Below are 16,423 nucleotides of genomic sequence, written 5' to 3'. Positions count from 1 at the left end.
TCTGCAAAATTTTTGCAGTTTTTGCCATTTCCAGATGTTGTACTTTAATAAACTCCTCCTAGAGCTTTAATCAGATCAATGTGATATTTAGTCAGTCTAATCTAAAGGCCCTTGCGACGTTAAATTGCGAAGATCTTGAGTTTTCACTGAAGGGCGTGTCCGTGGCGGCCTGACAAGGTTCAATGTTTCGCCATGAAACAGGAAGTTGTTGTAACTTGGGCGTACAATGTCGGATCTGCCCCAAACTTCACATGTTTTATTAGAGTCCTGACCTGAAGACATCTACATGCCAATATTCAGTTACATTCATAGCGCCACCTGCTGGCAACTGGAAATGGCATACACTGTAATTCACTCCCTGAAACACATTTAAATATGCCACGAAGTACCAAACATCTTAGAAACACGTTAAATCATGCAACACTTGGCTAAGTGCTAATGTGTGCGATTAACGCCACGAAACAGGAAGTTGTTGTAACTCAGGCATACGATGTCCGATCTGCTCCAGACTTCACGTTTGAGAACAGTCCTGACCTGAACACACCTACATGACAATATTCAGTTATAGTAATAGCGCCACCAACTGGCAACAGGAAGTGACGTGTTTAACACTGTGATGCACTACTAGCAACATACTAAAATATGCAATTGAGTACTAAACATGCTAGAAACATTCTAAAACATGCTAGCAACACTGCTAAAGCATGCTATTATCGTCATGAAACAGGAAGTTGTTGTAACTCGAGCATACAATGTCCAATCTGCCTCAAACTTCACGTTTGATAAGTGCCCTGGCCTGAAGGCATCTACACGCCAAAATTTAGACATAGTCATAGCGCCACCAGCTGGTAGCAGGAAGTGTGGCAAATACAAATGACTGACGTCCTTCTCATATATTTATATACTTAAATGCATATTACCCACCGTGCTCTGTTTTCCTAAAGCCGCTTATACTACAGTTACCACACCTCAAGACATTGTTCAGATGTTGTATTTCAAGACATTCGTCAAGTTTTTATCCTTAAAATGCTCTTGTTAGGACTAATTTCTTACGCATCTCATCCCTCCATTGCTAATTCCAAAACATCATTTTAGAGCTAGTAACGGAGGCTTGAGCCACTGATAGCAGATCAGATTAGTTATTAATGCGAGAGAGAGAGAGAGAGATTAAGTGTATGTGATTATCTGATTCTATGCAGTGTTTGGCAGCCGTGTCTCTACTAATAGCAAAACTGTAAGTTTATCTGCTTCAAGAACAGCAGTGTTATTACCTTGCTAGTGGGAATTGTCAAGTAGCTTTAAATTTGCTAAACTATTTTACTAATAAAATCATCAGAGCAGCGCTGACAACAGGTGTCTGTGTGAGTGAGTGTCCGTACTGTATGTGTGTGCGTTTGAGTGGGAGAAAAAGAGTGTGCTTTCCGTACATAATAAAACATTTTGTGGCAAAAAAACATGGATATAATTTGTTGTTTTTATCCTATTGTTTACTATATTTATTTGCTTGGTCAGTGTCGTTGTGGGTTTTGGTTGTAAGGACCTTCACATTTGGCGAAGTGATATGGACATGTAATGCGGTCAAAACCTGCCTGGAACTACTTTAGCCGAGTGTTTACGTTCATCAACCAATCAGATTCAAGCATTCAACATTCCTGTAGTATAATGAATTAAAACTTATTGATGCTGATAATGTCATTCGTAATGAAGAAAAGAAGCCTGTACTCTTTGTGTATCCACTGCACACAACAATTTGTGTTGATGGCCTGAGAATGATTTAGCAGAAATTATTAGGCATTTTCACATGAGAATCGAATTCATGATTTTGGTGTTTCTACTACGCTCTACTGTTTGAGCTACAGGAATTTAAATGTAAATTAAACAATTTTGTACAACTCTTGGAGCCCACTGTATTCTTACAAACCTCCTCACAGGACAAAACATGTGGCTGCAACTCTCACAACAAGCACTTCCTGTAGGAAAGATCTCGTTGATATCTCAGTTATCTCTCCTAGAACACCACAATGAGATTAAATGGAGGATAATAAAAAGAAATGCTTCTCAGATGTTTCTCCCAAAGAAATATCCCAGTAATCTCACTCTCCACATTCATTTGGGCCTGTTTTTATTTCTCCTGTCTGAGACAAAGCTGATAGACTCCATTATGTTTCATGAGATATGAAAGAGCAACATCTGACCGTTAGCATAATCGACAAGAAAAGCTCTTCTGGTTTACTGGTTTCTCATCCCTTCAGGGAAGAACATCTGGGTTCAAAGCAGCGTTTGAGTGATTCCCATCAGTTCAGTCCTGCTGACCGGAGCGCTGACCACATCACAGCGGCCCTCGTCCATGAGCAAATGGAGATTTGTGCACTTGGCTCGATCCGCTTTTATGACATTCATGCTAATTAAAGAAGAACCCGATGACAAACCACAGTGACGTCGTAAAGGCTTCATTCCACCCTCAATGCAAAACCAGCTTTAGTTTTAGCACAGACGCAGCATGTGTTTGTCTCAACAGACCGGTCATTACAAAACCTACAGCCCACACACACACTCACACACACACACAGACACACACACACACTCACACACACTCACACACAGACACGCCATGTTTTTATCATGCTGGAGATCTCTACATGAGTTCTGTTGATCTTTGACAGACAGACGGTTTCTGTGACTGTCAGACTGATCTCTGCTGCACCTGTAGAGCATCTCTCTTCTCAGCTGCTGTTGCCGTGGAGATGATTATATTACCATAGAATCACTTTCCTGAATCCTCTTTGACAATCAAAACAAACCTGTTTCCTTCACCAAATCATTATGATGTCCTAAAACCTTTTTCTTAGGACAACTTTGATTAACTTTTTTGATCCACTTCAAATGTTGACTACTGTAGTTTTACAGACTCTAGAGGCTGTTACATAAAACACATTTGAACTGAATCATCAGTACAGTAAACACATGAACAACAGGTTTTATTAAAACAATGTAAACATTCTGATTCTGAAAAGCATACATGTAATTCTATTATCACCCTATTATAATTTAAAATTCATGGATAGAACCATTTCTTACGGCTTTTCGATTACAAATTTTTCTTTTTTTACATTAAGAATTTTCCTTAAAATAATTCCAGTATCAAGTTCAGTATGCAGTAGCTTACACATCTCTCTCTCTCTCTCTCTCTCTCTCTCTCTCTCTCTCTCTCTCTTGCATCAGTTTAACACAACAGACACACAGCGCCATCTGCTGGAAACTCCATGAACTTTCTGCACTTCGAACAACTGAAGTGATTGATTTGACACATTTCTCCAAATTCAGATCACTGTTCTCAAAACAGTTAACTCAGTAGTCTGAACACTTTGTTATTGTCCTAAACGAATTGTAAGTTTTCATTGATTTCAAATCATGTGAACCATTTTCTGAAAACACTAAAATTCTCAGATGTTTTCATAATAGTTCATACATCCAACCAAAACTTTAATATATCAGAAAAAAAAACAAAAAAAACAATCACAGCTATTTTTATTGGTTTTGCACAAATCACAAACATTTATGTACCATTTATCCAAACACAACAAACAAAACTCTGGAATTTGTCAATTATTATCAAATCCACATGGTGTATTTTCATTTAGCCCCAAACTGATATCTGCTTAATTAATAATACACACTTTCACATATGGAGTTATTAAGTTACCCGGTTACTTGTGGGAGGCATTTTGCCGGCATGGTTTGGGTTCACTTGTCCACTTAGAAGGAAGGGTCACTGCACATATAGATGGGTAATAAAGTCCCTTTCACATCAAACAAACAGAATATTTGTTACAAACACGATTTTGAACAGAAAAAAAGGGATTTCTTTGAAGCTGCAGGAGTGAAAATAACAGTGACATACTGTACATAACAGACTTAACATTCTCTAAACTGTAAGTGCAATTTTCACAACTGTTCGCTGGAACATCTGAACTCTATTGCAAGGTAGTTACTCACCTAAAACTTTTAATTCATGCTTAATTCAAAACTGAGTTTTTGTGTCAGTAAATTGGCCAATGCCACCAACATAAAAAGTGTTTTTGTCATGTAGCGAGCCACACTGGTCAAAATGTTTCTTTTTTTTCCATCACAGCAGTCGACTCTGTAAATGTTTGTTATATACATATATATTGTTGTTCTACTTTTTGGTGACGTATGCTTACTATATTATAAAAGAATATCAGTTTTGTCTATAACTCAATGCTCTTGTGTCTCACACTGAGATTTTTAGATACAGATTTCAGCAGTAGGTAAAACTTACAGGGAAAAGTCAATGAGTTAGTACACAAGAATATGCACATTTGTATTTATACAGTACATTTATTTTTGTAGCAGTGTGTTACATATAGACACAAAATTCACATTTACATGTCCATTTTTATAGTCTTACATATGTCTATAGTGAACAGAAAATGGCATCCATGCAAGAAAAACAAAAAACCAACAATGTGTGTCATGTTTTCTCTAACACCACACATTCTTACACATCTTATTATTTCTGTTCTACAAGCAAGGTTGACTGGTAAGATTGTGAATCACACTGAATTACATTTGCCAGTTTAGCAGACATAAAACAATGAGCTTAAAAACACTAATAACAGGAGCATTACACAATGATTTCTTTTGTAAAGTTTCTTTACATGCCATTTTTTACATGACACTCTACTACAACTGTTTATAATTCAATGCAGCTTATGTTACATGGTCCATGTTTACATTACTGTACAAAATTTAATTCCTAAGTTTCCCCTTTTTGAATAGATGGTGATGAAACTGAAAGACTAAGACCTGCGCAGGTGTTCAGATACATCTAATTGTTTTGATAGTATTTAATTTTATGATTTAGAATACATTTCAATATGGTATTACCGTAGAAATGTGGCAAATTTCTGTCTTATTCAATGTTGTATTATGTTAGGTTCTGAACTTAAGTTTAACAGTTTTGAAAAGAGAATGAAAACATGTGCAAATTGGCCTGTATGATATATATAGAGTTTTGGTTGTGTTTGTGTCTAAGTGAGAAAACAATTAATGTAAATTTAATGTATTTTGTGCCTAAGTGATGATAAATGATCTACAGTTTAGCCCACATATATTTCTGATGTGATCACTGTGTGAAGAGTTTTAAAAACGTGACCCATGTATTGAGAAATGTGTCCTAGCAAAATAAAACTGAATCATTCAGAAACTTAAATCTGATGTGAACAAGAAACTAATTGTTCAGAGATCTAAACTTCTTGTTTTGAGAGAGAAAAAATCTCATTCAAGAATTGAGACAGTGATTGAGAAAAACTGTAAACTAGGGATGCACCGATACCAGTATCAATATCGGGCCCGATACCAAAGACCGATACCTCACGTGACAGAATTTCCCGTGCACAGAGACACCGGCGGCAGCAGCAGAAACAATGTCAGCCTCAGAGGTGTGGAAATACTTCAAAATGAATGATGACAGCCCACACATTGCGAACTGCATGCTTTCAATCACAATTCGTTATGATTAGCGAAGGCGGAATCGCGCTGAATGAAGCGCTCTCTCTCGCGCACGCGCTCTCTCTTTCTTGCGCGCGATCAGTTCTCCTCGCGCCTGAATGGTCAAATGCACACATAGTTGTCAAAATGTCCATCGTGTGGAGTATCTCACGTAAATACAGTTGGTTATGGCTTAAGTGGACGTAAACATTATGGTGAAAACAGGATATTTTCAGTATCCATGGACTCGGTCTTAAAGGGACCGTAGCCTATATTTGTCATTAATGTTAATAAAACAACAAAAGATGTTAAATAAATGTATACATGGTAAATAAACCTACTGTATCTGAAAAACAAGTTTATTTAATTTGTATTTCTATAGTATTTGTTGTATTGTTTGTAATTTGTTTGTAAATTTCTTTTTATATAACAACAATTATATATATTGGTAATTATGCCCTTTGAAGGTTATTGGACACTGTGAAATTTTTGCTCTTTAAGTTTGTGACAAGCACATAAAAATTATTACTTTTTTCATTAGAGTAATAATAAAGAAGCTGTCCTACATTCATTAGTCTCACTGTGTTGTGCTTGGAAAATTGCATCATCACCAAAAAAAAGAAAAAAAGAGAGAGAAATTAATAAATGTATAGGCATCGGTATCGGCGAGTACTAGAAAAAAGTATCGGTACTCGTACTCAGTCCTTAAAAAATGGCATCGGTGCATCCCTACTGTAAACTTTGTTCACATTATTGATCACTTCCACAATGCATAATCCATTACAAATAATTCTAATCAAAAAGACATAACATTTGGTCAATAATTGAGATTTGAGATTCTAAGGAATTGATGTTTGTCTTGGTGCAGCACCGGATGTACAACAGCCATTAGAAGATTTTAGACAGACAAAGCAGAATGACCTTTTACAACTGCAGCATACCATTCGCTTACACCCTCCAGTGTGTTCAATCAGCATGCCACAATCCGGACAGGCACGAATCGATGGACACTGAATGATTTTGTCTCCAGAATATACCAGACTAATCATTTTACAGTTTCTTAGCATATTTAAGTCACTGCTGGAACAACCCAGGTTATCACATTTATCAGTGCGAGGTCGAGGCCCTTTCCAGTTTCTCCCACACTGCCAGCAGAACTCATATGTTTTCCCCATCTTTACTGGGCAGAATGGACACTGAACGCAGAGGTTAGAAGAGTGTTTTCTTTCAACGAATGAACCACAACCAGGACACTGAACAAACAAGAACATTGGAGAGAAAGAGAGCGTCAAAATACATCTAAATAGACAGCTTGGAAAAAGAGTGAATAGATGTTTATATACCCCTTTGATTTCAATCATCTTCTTTGCAGCATTTTCCCAAAGTGTGTCTTTAAAATAAAGTTGTTGCTGATGTGTAAGTAACGTTTTCACTTCACCAAATGGCCACACTTTTGTACATATTGGACATTTCAGTTCCACTTGTCCCTATGAAAAATGGAAGATTGTTGAAAAGTAAAATTTCTAAACTGTAAAATGTTATAGATAGAAATGGTCAGATGATAGATAGATAGATAGATAGATAGACTTAAATATTAGATCAAAATGAGTTAACTCACATTCTTCAGCTGATCTGTGCAGCATTCCACTAAAGTCTTGGCAGACGTGACGTGACCGCATGATAATTTAGCCCTTAAAATGCTCAGGTCATTGTCAGTTTTATCTGAAAAAAAGTTTAGATATATAATTCAGAGTTCAGATGATCAGAAATAAAGATTGTCTTTATTTTGCAAATATTATTACAATTATTTTTTTAGTACCCTTTTGTTATGTAGGCTACTTCCAAGTGGCTATTTCAAGGAACTGTTTCAGTCAAAAACTCATAATCAACATGCAGAGTATAAATTTACTTTTTGCTGATAAGTAGTCTTACTGTGCAAAACTCACCGATATCATTGGGTTTGTAGACATAATCAACACGAAAGGCCATTCTGATTCTGTTCAATCGGGAATGTTGGGATTGCACCTGATGAAAATCGAAGTTACTCACGCTTAAGATGCCAGTGAATAAACACATGATGACTTCACACAGCTTTACTTTCACTTTGTGCAAACGGGGCGTGGACGTTCTTTCTTTTCTTTTCTTTCTTATTTTTCCCCTTCAAGGGCTGAAATAAAAAACTGCAGTGAAAATGTAAATTGCTGGCATAAATCATGGGATAGATATGGTCAATAAATATCAAAATCAACTTTATTGCCCACTTTATTACCAGCTTTATTGCCTTTATAAAAACAACAAAGTGTTTTGATGATACTACACAAGAACTTGGTATTTCCCCAGCATTCCCAAATCTCCCTAAAAAACCCATCCCCACTAATATAAAGTTTCCATGTGACTCTTTATTTTCACTTTCAATGAAAAAAAAACATTTGAGTATGTACAAATAAATAATTACCAGAACCACACAGAAGTTGCTTGCAAAGAACTCAACAAACTTTGACATAATACTAATGCTAGCCATCGTGGACAGACTAGAAATGAAAAATAAGAGAGAAAATAAATAAATAAAATAGAGTAGGTTTTAAATAGAAACCAGCACGCTTAATTTAAACCTTTTTACTTTACCATCTTACTTTAAATGTTTTAACTCATCAAAATAAAAGCTGCCACATGATATCAGTTTTGAAACAATATTATCTTTTAAACGTTTATGCTTCAAATAATGGGGCAAACGGAAAATAATTTTGTTGAAACTGGAGAGACTTAACAAAACTTAAGCCAACATCAGGTTTGATGCTGACTATCTTTTCACTGAGGGGCCTTGACACCAGACGAAAGATAAACGGGTGCACTGCAAAAACTGTTCTTCCTCAGTGTTTCTGTCTTGTTTTCCAGCACAAACATTCTTAAATCAAGAAGCATTTACTGGAGAAGAGAAATGACTGAAGATATTAAGACTTGTTTACTGAAGAAAAATGTATCAAAATGAAATGAGTTTATGCTCAAAACAAAAACAAATACCTGCCAATAAGGTCAGAGATTATTTTTCCATAATGTGTCACAGCCTGAGAGACAGCATGTGTAATGTGTTTATTGTGTCTGACCTCTGTGTGTTTCCCTACTGTCCACCACAGTGACCCTCAGTATGTGTGTGTGTGTGTGTGTGTGTATGTTAAAACACTGTGGTATCAACACGTCACACATGTCCAGAGTCCAGAAACATATCATAACAATAAAACAGTTACAGTAATTATACTTGTTTGGCATTGACCGGTAGCTGACGTTGAGGGAGGAATTTGCAGTATTATTTGTGCTCTGTCACGGTCAGCGATCATGTGTCCAACCGAAGCATGTCCAGCTCAGCCTCTTTGGGATGCTCTTTTTATACCCAATCATGTTACTGACCTGTTGCCAATTAACCTGAGTAGTTGTGAGATGTTGCACCAGGAGTTTGTTTTTAGCGTTACACAACTTCAGTCTTTTGCTGCCCCATCCCTACTTTAATTTGAAATGTGTTGCTGGCATCAAATTGTACTATTTTCAATTAAATATATGGTTTAAATGATTTGTTTTCATTTACATTTTACACACTGTCTCAACTTTTTTGGAAAAGGAGAGAAGCCAAAAAATTAAGGACATACAGTCAAACCAAAAATTATTCAGACACCAGATATAATTTTTGATATATTTTTACTAGCGGGTGCAGGACACTATAGTTCATTTATGTAAGTGAGGATAGCAAAATAAAGTAAACTGTGACATATTATATCCAAAAATTCTTCATACAGTGGACTACCAGGAAAACTGATTTATGGGAGAATCCATGCCATACATTTCCATACAGATGGGATTAATGTAAAAGGATTCATGTGTCATGAGCGGGTGCTCCTTTTCTGGATTTTTACACTCCAACTCTCCCTGGTATACCTGAAAATATGTTTATTGACATTAATATGTATTTGCCTTTTGCTTACCTATTTTATAATTCCAAGTTTATATCTCGAAAATCTCAAAAGTTTATATGATTTCACGGACAAAAGGGAGTATCAGTATCACAAAATGCATTTCGTCTAAGAAATGCTTTTGTACAGTCCATTTTTTATTCATATTAATGTACTAAATCATTATATTCACCAAATATTTCATGCACCAAACGCACTTCATGAGTTCACCCTTAAATTAAATTAAAATCGGATATACAAACCCGATTCCAAAAAAGTTGGGACACTGTACAAATTGTGAATAAAAAAGGAATGCAATGATGTGGAAGTTTCAAATTTCAATATTTTATTCAGAATACAACATAGATGACATATCAAATGTTTAAACTGAGAAAATGTATCATTTTAAGGGAAAAATAAGTTGATTTTAAATTTCATGGCATCAACACATCTCAAAAAAGTTGGGACAAGGCCATGTTTACCACTGTGTGGCATCCCCTCTTCTTTTTAGAACAGTCTGCAAACGTCTGGGGACTGAGGAGACAAGTTGCTCAAGTTTAGGAATAGGAATGTTGTCCCATTCTTGTCTAATACAGGCTTCTAGTTGCTCAACTGTCTTAGGTCTTCTTTGTCGCATCTTCCTCTTTATGATGCGCCAAATGTTTTCTATGGGTGAAAGATCTGGACTGCAGGCTGGCCATTTCAGTACCCGGATCCTTCTTCTACGCAGCCATGATGTTGTAATTGATGCAGTATGTGGTCTGGCATTGTCATGTTGGAAAATGCAAGGTCTTCCCTGAAAGAGACGACGTCTGGATGGGAGCATATGTTGTTCTAGAACTTGGATATACCTTTCAGCATTGATGGTGCCTTTCCAGATGTGTAAGCTGCCCATGCCACACGCACTCATGCAACCCCATACCATCAGAGATGCAGGCTTCTGAACTGAGCGCTGATAACAACTTGGGCTGTCCTTGTCCTCTTTAGTCCGGATGACATGGCGTCCCAGTTTTCCAAAAAGAACTTCAAATTTTGATTCGTCTGACCACAGAACAGTTTTCCACTTTGCTACGGTCCATTTTAAATGAGCCTTGGCCCAGAGAAAACGCCTGCGCTTCTGGATCATGTTTAGATATGGCTTCTTTTTTGACCTATAGAGTTTTAGCCGGCAACGGCGAATGGCACGGTGGATTGTGTTCACCGACAATGTTTTCTGGAAGTATTCCTGAGCCCATGTTGTGATTTCCATTACAGTAGCATTCCTGTATGTGATGCAGTGCCGTCTAAGAGCCCGAAGATCACGGGCATCCAGTATGGTTTTCCGGCCTTGACCCTTACGCACAGAGATTGTTCCAGATTCTCTGAATCTTTGGATGATATTATGCACTGTAGATGATGATAACTTCAAACTCTTTGCAATTTTTCTCTGAGAAACTCCTTTCTGATATTGCTCCACTATTTTTCGCCGCAGCATTGGGGGAATTGGTGACCCTCTGCCCATCTTGACTTCTGAGAGACACTGCCACTCTGAGAGGCTCTTTTTATACCCAATCATGTTGCCAATTGACCTAATAAGTTGCAAATTGGTCCTCCAGCTGTTCCTTATATGTACATTTAACTTTTCCGGCATCTTATTGCTACCTGTCCCAACTTTTTTGGAATGTGTAGCTCTCATGAAATCCAAATTGAGCCAATATTTGGCATGACATTTCAAAATATCTCACTTTCAGCATTTGATATGTTATCTATATTCTATTGTGAATAAAATATAAGTTTATGAGATTTGTAAATTATTGCATTCCTTTTTTATTCACAATTTGTACAGTGTCCCAACTTTTTTGGAATCGGGTTTGTAGAAAAGTATGCTTATTTGGTAAGCTGTCCGAGGGGAGGTCTCCGAGCTTGGAACCATACCTGGTTTGGATAGGAAATATTTGAAAGTGAGAAGTTGGGGTGGTGGAGGGATACTATAAAACTATTGTGGGATATTGGTATGTTGGCACTATATATAGGCACCCTTTTAAAAAGAAAAACTCAGAGTTTAAAAAAAAAAAAAAAAAAAAAGTCAGAATTGCAAGTTTATTTCTTTTAATTCTGACCTTTTTCTCGAGATAAATTAGCTTTTTTTAAATAGGCTTATTTTTATTTAGGAACATGAAAATACAGTAAGTAGGTACAGCAAGGTTTATGGGAGAGAGGAGGTGAAAACCGGCAAACATCTCACGCAACTTTAATACCAAAATAAACATAAACAACAAAACTAAAGTAAAGAAGGCACAAAATGTAATTTTTTTGCATTAAAATATCCAAAAACCACTAGAACAATGTTAGATATTTTGGTGACTTGTGTACTCTCATTATCCCAAATGTTTCCAACAATGTTTAAATCCAGAGAAATCAGCTATTTTAGCCAGTGTAACGGTCCGTGTCATTGCGTCACCTATCAATGACATCATATCCGTGTTACCCTCGATTTAGACTTTTTTTTATTTCCATAGAAGCCAATGAAACACCAAAGACACTTTAATATATTATGTGTTTTATTAGACAGGCGAGCAACTGTTTGGACTGTTTGTATCTTCAGGAAACTAATCATTGTTATACAGTCTTATTGTTTGAATTTCTTGTTTTCTTGAGTAACATGTTTGTACCTCAGAGACACTATTTTATCATGTGGTTAACAAAGCAAAATCAGAAAGAGCTTTATTTGTACTAACAGTAATGCAGCATTTTTTCCACCATAAAATATATTTTAAAATTAGTTGCATGCTATTGAGCAACGCAAGTCATCCAGCTTTCAGTCATTCACCTTTATGAGTGACTTTTCAGCACTTGCAGCTGTTTCATTAGAATGAAATAAAATACTGTGAATGTAAGTGATCAAACTTAATTGTAACAATGTTCAAGTTTGGGGAAGAAGGAGGCGAGAACAGGAAAATGTTAAATGTAACTTTTAATCATAAAATAAACAAACCATCAACAGCGAGAAAGGAGCGTCAGCAGCTGACTGCTGCATATAAGCATAATAAAAGCTCTGGAGTTTCTCCATGCGACTCGAGACCGCGAGCGCTAATGAGAGACATCTGTGCGACACCGGCCTCGAGTCCCATGGAGAAACTCCAGAGCTTTTATTATGCCTCGTTCCCTTCCCATGGCTCTCCGCCCCGCCCTGCTTTCCTCAGTAGACTACTAGAAAAAAGGCTTTGTGTGTTTGTCATTAAGTGAAAAAGAGAGAAGGAAATATGAAATTGCTCAATGCATACATTTTAATCTGCCCAAAATCACATCAACGTACATCACAGAATAATGACGTCTCAATTTGAAAGTGGAGGTTTTAAAGGGGATTTAAATGCAGTATATCTGAAAACAGGCCAACCCTGGACTAAACACAGCTATCTTGTTTCCACTTCGCACTTAACATCACACCCTAATTATGCACAAAGTAACAATATTTAAAGGACAAAGTCTCTTTCTGCTCCAGATGAAACTCCAGTAAACCGAAACCCGCTGTGGGTTTAGTTTCATTGCGTTTTTGTTCACGTGTTTAGGTTTCTTGTATATCCTTTCGGTTTAGTGTTCTCCTCACCCTTGTTAGTGTCCTTGGTTGCCCTTTTATTTCCCTTGTTAATTCTGTGTATATATAGATATACTCCCTGTTCTGTTTCAGTCTATTGTCACTTCACGCCTTTGGTTTGTCTGTTATTCTCTGTGATTATCCTCCTGTGGTTATTATTGAAAGTATTTCCCTTGGATTGCTTGCGTCATGCAGCTCCTTACAACATTTATATACCTGACAGGTGTGAAGATTAAACGTGTGACCAGTGCAAACAATAACCAGAACAAAACTGTTTCTTTTCACAGAGCAGAATGTGATCTGTATAATTTGTCTTCCTCTCTATTGTCACGTGGCCTGTGCATTTACTTCATCTGCCCTGATGATTTAGTCTAAACCAGCTGCTCTTCAAATAATAATTCACAGTATCTTTGACTGGTGCTATTGCCTGTTTTTAAATGTGGAAGCAATAAAATGTGCAATGATTCATTTGATTTTGTCACATGGATTGGAGTCGTGATCTGAACTGGTACCTTGGCTTTAGGTGACTTTACATCTGTGTTTTAACCCAGCCTTTTTACAATATCAAAACTAAAAGCAAAAGTAAAGGCTGTTTATGAAGCCGGTATTTTTTCATTTCTCATCACTTGAGGTAGAAAATTCGAACCTAACAGAACGAGGATGGCGTTTCTCCAGGTCTATTTGAAGGTTAACAAAGACACAATTAAAACAATAAGTCTGTCAACATCAGATGAAGACATTGGGAAACCCACCGTCAAAGATCTAAAGAAAAAAGCCCTAAGTCATTTTCCTGGAGTGAATGGTAAGTTAAAAATTTCATTCACACTGTTCAAAATAAATGACTTCTTAATATTATTTGACTTTGTCATTCCTGTCAGATCATAACCATCTGAGGTTGATTTTCAATGGAAAAGATCTTGAAAATGAAAAAAAACTTGAAGATTACGGCATTCAAGAACTCTCTGTCATTCAAGCCATAATGAAAATGCGTGGTGGAAAAGGTATGATCATTTTCATTTTTCTTTATAATACAATATAAACTCCTTTTCTGATATAAAAGGTAGTTTTGTTTCATTTTCAAACAAACACTTTCTAATAATATTCTATTTGTTAACATTATTTAGTGCCTAATGCTAACATGAACTAACAATGAACATGGACAGGTCAATATAACCAAAGCCGCTTTATGGCAAGCCTGCAAGATTAGTAAAAAATTGTAATACTGTGGTGCGCAGACGCCGTTTTAATGGGTGTCAATGTAGGAGAGGCTTCACTACGCTGAACAAACTGCTTTTGTGGGAAAACGGCTTATCATTAAATGAATCGACAACTGATCTAACTCTAATTTTAAGGATTTCAAAGCCAAACAGTGACTAGTGAGTTCCAGATTGGGCCTATATTATTCAGGATTTTATTCACAAATTGTGTGTGTGTGTGTGTGTGTGTGTGTGTGTGTGTGTGTGTGTGTGTGTGTGTTTGCGTTTGTGTGTGTTTGTGTGTGTGTTTTTTTCATAGACCCAGTTCCACTTGATGAAGAGTTTCCCAGGACTCAGTCTATGGCATGATTATATTTTAATATTTGTATATAACTACATATTATATGACAAATGTGTTAAGAAAATGTGTAAATGACAAAACAATTAAATAACAAAAAAAGAATAAACTGTAATAGTGTAAACCAGCAAAAAAAAAAAAAAAAAGTTCTCCCAAAAACTATTAAAATGTTTGTAGGAAAGATTATTTTTGTTGTTGTTGATCTTAAGTATTTGCTTCAGAAAAATCACCGGAATTAAACCTACATTAAAACAATGTAAAAAATTATATGCTGTAAAAAAACAAATACAAAAAGCAAATTTGTTTGTATACTTAATTGATGTAGACTTTTTAAAATCTTTTTACTTTTTCATAATGTTTATTGATTGTCACCATGATTTCAGTTTGCAGGTAAAGCACTGAGGACATAATATTTTGTACTTTAGTGTGAATAAAATATGCAATGATAAATGAGCAGGGCAAATTAGATTGACAAGACGAATAATAATTGAAAATTATTTTAATTGATTGATTGATTGATCATAATTAATTTAAGAAGCAGCCATTTGAGGTGGACAGCTGATTTTAAGTAAGTTGTAGTACTCAGTTACAGTACACTTGGATATAAACTTTAGTTATCTTACTGTATGGCACTGTGTAGAAGGTTAATTACTTTCTTTTGATTGAGTTAAATAATTGTTATTACAGAATTCTCTGAATGTGAAATTGTCCTGTTCTCTAGAAAGATAACCATTACTCAATTGTGGAGTAATTACTATAGTTTGCTTGTTTGTTTTTATTCTATCAGTATTATCATTTGGTTTTATTGTTGGATATGTCTTATTACTTCTTACTTTTCTTTATTATAAATGACTTTCTAACTGTATCCACTGTATTCATTACTGTATCCAATAAACTCTGAATTCACTGCATTAGTATAAATAATGCATATTTTTTTGTGTCAGTGTGATATTCTTCCTTTAATAAGACTGTCATTTACCTTGATTTATGTTGTTTTATAAAATTTTTGTCATTAAGAACATTCATGATATCTGTAATACATTAATATTGGTTCTGTTCTGTTTACCCTTACGAAAAAGAGGTTTATTCAAGTGCTACTTCTTTTGAACTAAAAATAAGAAAGTATACTTTCAGGCTACTTTTAATATATTTCTCAGAAATATACTTAAAATTGCACTGAAGTATACTTGACTTATAGGCCTACTGACAGAAAAGAATATTTGGCCTATACTTTTACTCAATCTTTTGATCGAGATGTACTTAAAAGTATAATTAAGTATTCTAAGTATACTTGGCTTGTAGTAGTTGTGTTTACTCTTTTTATTGAGTTGTCTATTAAATAGCCTATTTTTTTCACCTAGTTTTAAATACTATCTTATAAACTTACATTCTTTGAAAATATTGATTTATAAAGAAAACAGATATATTCCTAATTCTGAGTAGCTTATCTGAATTGTTGTGTAGGTTAGTCCAGTGGTAGTGTACATAATTTACTTCAAATCTGCTTTACTCTTTCCCTGCCACTGACTGAAGTTTTTCCGGCAATCAATGTTTTCACTGTTATACGGTAGGGGACACATCTTCTGAAAGAGAAACACAGGACACAGGAGAAGAAGAAGCAGAAACAAGCGATAGAAGCTTGCTTATGCAAATGTAAAATAATGTGATCATCAAATATTAAACAGCATAAAAATCAAAACTGCCTAACTTTTTTCGTCTTTAATCTAGATTTAAACTGGATGAGTGAGTCTGAGCTCCAAACATTATCAGGAAGGCTATTCCAGAGTTTAGGAGCCAAATGTGTAAACAACCATTTATCCAATAATCTGCATGGGTTCTCAAC

At 35.8% G+C, this 16,423-nt stretch overlaps 2 long non-coding RNA genes across 2 annotated transcripts; one reads left to right on the top strand and one right to left on the bottom strand.

Moving 5' to 3' along the window:
- Positions 1 to 3,278: 3,278 nt before the first annotated feature.
- Positions 3,279 to 7,610, bottom strand: LOC127494196 (uncharacterized). The gene is made up of 4 exons (XR_007924823.1): positions 7,458 to 7,610; positions 7,130 to 7,233; positions 6,855 to 6,998; positions 3,279 to 6,764 (listed from the first exon to the last, which is right to left on the bottom strand). It is a non-coding gene; the product is annotated as an uncharacterized LOC127494196 (long non-coding RNA).
- Positions 7,611 to 13,319: 5,709 nt separating this feature from the next.
- LOC127494554 (uncharacterized) lies at positions 13,320 to 15,030 on the top strand. Its single transcript, XR_007924906.1, has 3 exons — positions 13,320 to 13,828; positions 13,905 to 14,027; positions 14,542 to 15,030. It is a non-coding gene; the product is annotated as an uncharacterized LOC127494554 (long non-coding RNA).
- Positions 15,031 to 16,423: the final 1,393 nt, after the last annotated feature.

This window comes from Ctenopharyngodon idella, chromosome 14, assembly GCF_019924925.1.
Source record: "Ctenopharyngodon idella isolate HZGC_01 chromosome 14, HZGC01, whole genome shotgun sequence".
Classification (NCBI taxonomy): domain Eukaryota; kingdom Metazoa; phylum Chordata; class Actinopteri; order Cypriniformes; family Xenocyprididae; genus Ctenopharyngodon; species Ctenopharyngodon idella.
Note: the sequence above shows the minus strand (reverse complement) of the source record. Positions and strands in the feature narration are given on the sequence as shown.